The 7,685-nt window shown below is 49.4% G+C and overlaps 1 protein-coding gene across 1 annotated transcript in view; it reads left to right on the forward strand.

Annotated features, from left to right (window-relative positions):
• The first annotated feature begins 6,915 nt into the window (after positions 1 to 6,915).
• Positions 6,916 to 7,685, forward strand: part of RAD51 (RAD51 recombinase) — a 21,080-nt gene continuing 20,310 nt past the window's right edge. Inside the window, exons 1-2 of the mRNA XM_019519011.1 lie at positions 6,916 to 7,039; positions 7,474 to 7,630. The gene's annotated coding sequence lies outside the window, so the exon portion shown is untranslated. The remainder of the gene's footprint in view (positions 7,040 to 7,473; positions 7,631 to 7,685) is intronic.

The raw sequence follows: 7,685 nt of genomic DNA on the forward strand, positions 1-7,685 counted from the left end.
TGCACTCCCTTGCTACCCGCCACTCTTTCCCCTCCCCCAGCCACCAAGGCTGCAGTACAGGCACAGCTTCCAGCCAGAAGGGAGCTGTGCTGGGGCTGGAATGCTGGAAGCTGCCCATGCCACTACTGCTCCTCCCCCTCCACAAAGCTACCTTGTTGAGCACAGCTTCTAGCCAAACCAGGACTGCATGGGGGTGAGAGGAGTGGGCAGTGAGGAGGAGCAGCAGCATGGAAGTAACTTCCAGCTCCTTGGCCCTGGTGCAGCTTCTCCAGCTGGAAGCTGTGCTCACACTGCAGCTCGTGAATGGAGGCTGGGAGAAGCATCAATGTGGGCCCAATTTCAAGAAGCAACATGTGGCTCTGGCAGGGATGCAGGGCAAGCACCCCACTGCTGAGGTGTGCAGAGCAACCCAGACTGGGACCTTGTTGGTCTGGCTTATGGCTTAGAAAAGGTTGCCAGCCCCTGCTATAAAGTATCTGAGAAAATTATAAGCCTCTGCCAGCTTGGGAGTAATTTCTCTGTATAGGTAAATGCAGAAAACATTTAACTCCTATCCATTCCGTTTCCAGTCTTTACACCCCAAGTGAATCAAATTCATACTGGATTAAATTATCTAACTAGCTGGGAAGGACTGCATATGATTAAGACCCCTTTCGTGCTCTCTTACAAATTCTCTGGCTTTCATGTCCCTACCCTTAATTGTCACTGGAAGCTTCTGAAAATCTGATCATAGGATAGAAGCACTGTTGGTGCTGTGTATTGCTGCTCCTGTGTTATGTTTTTGCCTTTGGTCATTTACATGAGTGCCAAATGAAACCCTAACATAATAGAACAGGGGTGCTCGACCTCAGGCCTGTAAGACCATGTCATCTGGCCCCTGAGTCTCCCTACAGGTCCAGAAACTATGACAGCAGGAGAGCAGTGGCAGCATTAATTTTAGCTCTCTTGCTGCGAAACTTCCAGACCCATGCAGAGCCCCACAGGCCAGACAGCATGGCCCTGTGCACTAGATAACACCAACCCACAGCCAGAGCTGGTGTGTGATGTTGGACCAGCATGTGGTGTCAGGCCAGTAGGTGCAGCTGGGCCAGAAACCTAGATCATACCCATGGACTGACCCTGCATGCCATATCCAACCCATGGACTGGCCACTTACCACTTCATGTGGCCCACATGCCAGAAGGTTGAGCACTCTTGCAATAGAGCAAGCAACAAGCATACTGATCTAAATTACTGACAAAACAAAGACAACCTGCTTTGGTATTGGATATACATCTGTCCTGAATAGAAGTTAGCAGCACATTTTAACCAGGGCTGTGAGATCCTTAAGGAATACCACTGGTTGTGAGGAGATAAGCACATGCTCAGTGTCATTAATAAACTGTCTGTAATAAACTAGTTTTCAAATGGGGTGCTGCTCAATTTGCAAAAGGTATGGAGGGGTGCCTCGAGTATAAAATAGGTTGAGAACCACTGAGCTAGACTAAAAAGCCTAAACTTGCCTGTGCCTCTATTCATTTGGGTCCAGTGCCTCAGGCACCTGGTTTCTCAGCTGCTATGTTGCTCACTACATTTTTTTCAGAACCTCATCTTCATAAAATGCACTGTAATCTCTCTCCTTGCAGCTCCCACCTTGCTTATTTTAATTTCACCTGTAGCTATGGAAGCTACTAATATTTTTCTTCAATATAAATCAAATTAATAATTCATAGGAAGTGTGGAAGGAAAAAGCCTCCCCTCATAAGGGGATACTGCAGTTATCTCTGAACAAATAACCTGCTTGATATCAAATTCTCAAGTATATCCAATTATTTAAGTTTCTGTACTTAAGGCACACAGCTCACTTAATATTCTTAAAACTGATTTATTCGTATAAACTAAATTGTATGTGGCACCTTCTCAATCAAAGTCCCAAAGCCCTTAAAAGCATTTTGCAATCCCTCTATTCAGTGAATGCTACCATTTTTCAGTTGAGAGAGGTGGTTAGCCGTGTTAGTCTGAAGTCAGGCAGAAGGCAGGGTAAGGCAGCACCTTTAAAGACTAATTCAGAGGCATAAACTTTTGTAAGCAACAGCATCTGATGAAGTAGGCTGTTGTCTTACAAGAGCTTATGGCACATTGTAACCAACCTGCCTGCCTGCCATCTGGTAATGCCACATAATCTCTCTACATTTTACTAGCTACATTCTAACACCAGACCAGCATTCCCTCCTTTCCCCCCCATAGCCACCTGTCTCTCACCTATTGTCTTCCACGGCCTCTGACAGTGGCGACACGTAGGGGGTGCACATACAGCTGTGAGAGCACTGGTGCACCCCCTCACAGCCAGTGTTCCTGGGTAGGGAGGTGGGGCAGGCAAGAGCACTCGTGTACCCCCTGAGGGCACCAACTGGGGAGTGGAGGAACTGGGAGAAGCGGTCCCCCCGCAGCCAATTGTGCTCACCTGGAAGTGCCGGCGGCACGTTGCTGCCACTTGCAGGTCGGCAGGATCAGTTGCAGGGGACTGACTAGCTGGCCCAGTTGGTGACTGGCTGCTGGGGGGACAAGTGCCCCCCCCCCCCAACTCAGAAGGCACCAGTTGCCCATGGCCTCTGATCCTCACTGCCATGCATTTGCATTTTTCACTGACCTGCATTTTGAATATTGCCTTCTGTCCCACCCAGAAGAACACAAAACAGCATTCCCTATGCCTGAAGAAGAATGTTTGTGCCTGAAAGTTTACAAAGAACAATTTTTCCAACTATTTAGTTGGTCAAATAAAAGAGATCACATTTACCCAAAGAACCTTGTCTTTAAACCAGTTAACTTCCAAGGTGCTGCCCTGCCCTGCCTTCTGTTTCTAAATGTACTTCCAAATTCCCAACCACACTCTATCCTTGCTGGTTTAAAATAAACCAGACTCCCCCAGCATCCTGGCATGCTGTCTGGGCTGGGCAGGGCTCTCTGCTCCACAGCAGAGCTAACCCCTCCCCTCTGCTCCCTGGCTGGAGCTCCCACAGAGACTGCAGACACAGCAGAGTCTGCCTGGCTTCCCCCTGCCCTATGCCTCCTTCCCCCACTGCTTGGTGTTCAAGCAGGGATTCTCCCCCCTCCCTCCCATTTCCCACAGCAGGGACCCCAGCCCCATGGACCCTAGGCATGTAGTATGCTAGATAATGCTGAGAGGTGTCTCTGTGCATCTCTCTCCAACTTCACTGGGGCAGGCAGACAGCACAGTGACTGCTTAGGGCTATTTGGAGTTAATCAACAGGTCAGCCAGTAAGCTATTTAAGAAGAGTTTGAAGAAATAGGTCAGGGACAGACATTGCATAAACCGGTTTGAGCCAAATCAGTTAAGTCTGATACTACATTCACCCAGGTTTATGTGCACTGAATATCTGTTCTGTTACAGGTTTAAACCAGTTTCTGATCACTTAAACTGGTTTATAGCTCTAAGCCACTTGAAGCTCTCCAGCCTGTCTAGAGTAGCTGCTTCCAGCAATAAACTGCTCTTAACCTTTCCAGCCCAGTGAAAGCTGCTAGGATGAATGGCTTAGGTGTCGGGTAACAGTTGCCACAAATGTACTGTTCTCTCAGCTTCTAGCCATGGGGTCAGCAAAGTTCAATAATGAGTCTCATGCATCCAAGAGACCCTTTTCTTGAATTGGGGATTGACCTTTTTCTTGGGTTAGGAATTGCTCAGATATAAAAGGAAAACAGGCTTATTTTTTGAGTGAGAAAGATAACTAGCTCCTCCTTTCTTTCCTGTCTTCCCTGCTTGCAGCCCATTTCCTCAAGCTAAAGATCTGTTTTCTGTGTTGCAGAGTTTTGTAAATAAATACATTTGCTTCTTGCCTTACCTCCAACCCTATACCAAGAATAGTATGAGATAGGTAAGGCCTCATGATCAAAAATTTACTGTGGAAATGGTGCTTTTGTTTATACATGTTTTAATATGAGTGGGTGATGATCAATAAGCAGGCCCTGCAAGCATCGGCACTTATGAAATCGGGCAGTTACCATTTTAAGATGACTCCTGCCAAATGCACAGCAGACAGTTATGTTAAGCAAGATGACTTAAGGCCTCAGAATTATAGTAGATCAGGTTATTACCTTTTCAGTGTCACATAAGTGTAGGCGCTACGTTACAAACAAGTTAAAGATTTCTCCCTTCAGTTGTTCAGGTGCTAAAGTGCAGTGGTATAATACAAATAAATGATGAGATGAAGGCAGGCAGGAATAGGGTAAATCTCAAGTAGAGAGCAACGTCTTTCAGTCCTAATTCAATACCATTAGGAATTTTTGAGAGAAAACCTTATGACATTTTAAAACTTTTAAAGCCTAGTTGTTAGGGTACATGTGTGTGCTGTTTGAATATATTAAATTCTAGTTTGATTTCTTCAGTTTTTACTACTTAAAATGAGACTGGCCTTCCTTAAAATCTTTTAAATCCTCTATCTGTATAGCTCTTACTATAACACGTCTCCACGCCCGGCAGACTGCCAGTACCAAAATAGATTAAACAAACATTTTAACAGAAAACCTAAAAGCTGTGTTGATTTTTCTAACAATCCTACCCCAATTAGGCAGTGCTTTGTCTGTGTTGAGACAACTTCCTGTTGGTATCTTGAGTAATGTGGTGCCATTATATTTTGTCCTAATATCTTGCTTATCAGCAGCAGATGAAGAAGCCATGTAAATCTTGGAAGAGGCAAGGATTTCTGTGGGTGATTATGTGGGTTTTATGTGACCAACTGCATGGCTGGGATAGACTTGTAGGGTTCATCCAGATGACTGCAGCTGTGCAGTATCACAGAATCACTGAGTCGGAAAGGACCTAGACAGATCATCGAGTCCGACCCGCCGCCATGGGCAGGAATGAGCACTGGGGGTGGGAGGGGTCATAAGACCCCAGCCAGGTGCCTATCCAGTCTCCTCTTGAAGATTTCCAGCAGTATACGGTGCTGCAAACATGTTCTCTATACTACAAGGGCACACTGCGCCAGTCTCTTTTTCTGTGGGTTTGTTTTGTTTTTTTTTGAGCCCTGGATATCCAGGGGTCACAAAAAAACGTGGCCAAAAAAAAAACCCAAACCCAGAGCAGCACACACTTGGGCAGCAAGTGCTGCTGAAAAATGGAGACAGGCTGCCTGGAGCTGTGCTGCAGCTGCCGGACAGATCCCATGCAGCAGAATTGCCATGGCTGTAGCCCCTGGAGGTCCCCAAGACCGCAGGTAAGGCTGCTGGGGCCAGCACTGTGTTGGCCTCAGCCACCCCTACCCCACCTGGGGCAACCTGCCATGCAAGGTGGGAACCAAATGTACACACGTGTGGACATGCCCATACAAACTTTAGAATGCCTTGCAGATAACCTAGTTATCTGATGGAATTTGATCCTAGTGGCTGACTAGATTCTCTCAAGTCACAGAAGATAAAGCTTCTACTGCTTCACCAAATTATAATGTACGAAATCGAACAACATGCTCACAGCTAGACTTCTAAAGGCATTCCTATCTCAGACCAGTGACTGCTGGGATGCACCACAATCCAAGACTACCATGATCAAGCAGGGAACTTCCCCTTGTGGAACGTTGTATTCTAATTATTGGTGTTTACCAGTCATCAGATGAAGAATACCTTGCATGTGAAAGCTTGTCTAAGTGTATCCCAAACAGGAAGCTGGTTCAATAAAAGATATCGCCACAAAAATCCTTGCCTCTCCTATAGCTCCTGGACCATTGTGACTACGTTGCTCCAACACTATCACATAAATCTTGTTCATCCTAAAACATACATCAGGAAGAACTTCACGGTAAGTGGGGCCAGTATTTGGAATGGGCTTCTAAGGGAGGTGGTGCTCTCCCCTACCTTGGGGGTCTTTAAGAGAAGGCTGGATAGGCATCTGGCTGGGGTCATCTGACCCCAGTACTATTTCCTGCGTAGGCAGGGGGTAGGATTCGATGATCTGATGAGGTCCCTTCTAACCCTAGCATCTATGAATCTATACATCAATGACATGGGTATTCCTGTTGAACTGCACCCTGATGTGTCTGTCTTGCTTCTTTCATGAAACTTATTTTATGTAAAAAGTATGAAATAGTTTGAGCATTTTACCAGATGTGGATATGATTTGGTTACTGCAGGAGCCAAGTAGAGGGCCCTTTAACTGGTTCATTTTGATGGACTTCTCTACATTCCTGCAGAAAAATTAGGTATTAGCTGTGCGCAGGACAGTCACGGGGAGGAGGCTTAAGCTGTCCCATCCCACATGGATGCTTTAGTCACCCTCCAGCTCTCCTGTGCAGTATTCATTTTCATTTCCACTTGGGAGAAATGTGACTGTCTTTGCATTCTCCTCTGCCCGAGGAGGCTGCATGAGCCTGGAACCGTGCAAATAAAGACACTTTTCTGCAACCGTCTAGGTGGTCTAATAAGAGAGCGTGCCTCTACCTTGGTCAGTGGTTTTACTTGAATTCAGCCATTTCCCTGCCCCAATCCTAATGCCCTCCCTCGTCTTCACAACCTTCAGCTCTAGGCTGGTTAATCACTTCAACGCTCTGGGCATCCGTAAGGCTTCCCGGCTTGCTCAAGTTGATCCCCGGGAGGCTTCCCTCAGCCTCCGCCTGGCACGGCTCCCCAGCCAGAAGCGCCGGTCCAGCTCGGGCAGGAGGGGCACTGCCATCTCCAGGACTCGACGTGCGACCTGCAGCTCGCCGGAGGCCACACAGGCGGGGGGAGGAGCCACGCAGCCAGGCCCCGCCCCTCCCGTTGCGCATGCGCAGGGCGAGGAATGAAGCCCGGGCTGCGCGAGCAGGGGTCCCGCCCACACGCGTCACGTCACGTGACGTAGTGGCGGGCTCCTCCGAACCGGGCGGCGGCCGCCAACGGGCCTGAGCGCGCGCGGGTGGGGTGAGGTGAGGTGAGGGGAGCGACCGCGGGGGGAGAGACTGGCTCGGCCCACGTGCGGAGCCCCTAGGGGAGCCAGCTGTGCGCGAACCGCTGCTGGGCCCCACCCGGGGCTACTGGGCCTGGTGTGAACGGTGTCTACAAGCCTAATGAGGTGGCGTTATGTCACGGCGGCGCTTTGATGTCAATAAGTAAACTCATGTCGCGTGCCTGGGCCTCGCTTGGGGTCCAATGGGCCGCTGCAGGCTGGGGGGTCCAGGGAGGGGTGGAAACACCGGGAGGAGAGAGGGGGTCGCGCCCCCTGTGCTGGGGGGTGTCAGCTCCTCCTGCCTCCCCGCAGCCCCTGTCCTTATCCCCGGGGCCCAGGGAATGCCTCGTCCCCACTGGGTAGGGACCTTGGTGCAGGGCAGGCAGAAAAGGCTGTGAGCGGGGCAGCTGCTGGGTGGGCCCAGCGGTGCAGGGCAGGCAGGACCTGGGACAGGCTCTTCAGTCATGCTGGATGGGCCCCCTGAAAAGGGGCTAGGCCAGGTGACTGGGGAGATCCCTGCCCCCACCTCCTTTGCTACAGTCCTGTGATGTCATGGCTAGGTTCCAGCTCGGAGGTAGGAGGTGGATCAGCAAGCAAGTGGTGGCAAGAGGCTCTTCCACCTTCCTCGGAAGTGCCTGTTCCTGTATCTAGTGGACGTCGCCTCTGAACTAGCATGTGGTAGTTCTCACATTCCTGCAGGCACATCTCTGACTTCAGGTGAGGTAGTCAGTGTGGAGATGCACACGTAGCACCTGCACCCCCCCCCCCAAAC

Source organism: Gavialis gangeticus, unplaced genomic scaffold (genome assembly GCF_001723915.1).
Source record: "Gavialis gangeticus isolate Ggan-Ray unplaced genomic scaffold, GavGan_comp1, whole genome shotgun sequence".
In the NCBI taxonomy this organism is placed as follows: domain Eukaryota; kingdom Metazoa; phylum Chordata; order Crocodylia; family Gavialidae; genus Gavialis; species Gavialis gangeticus.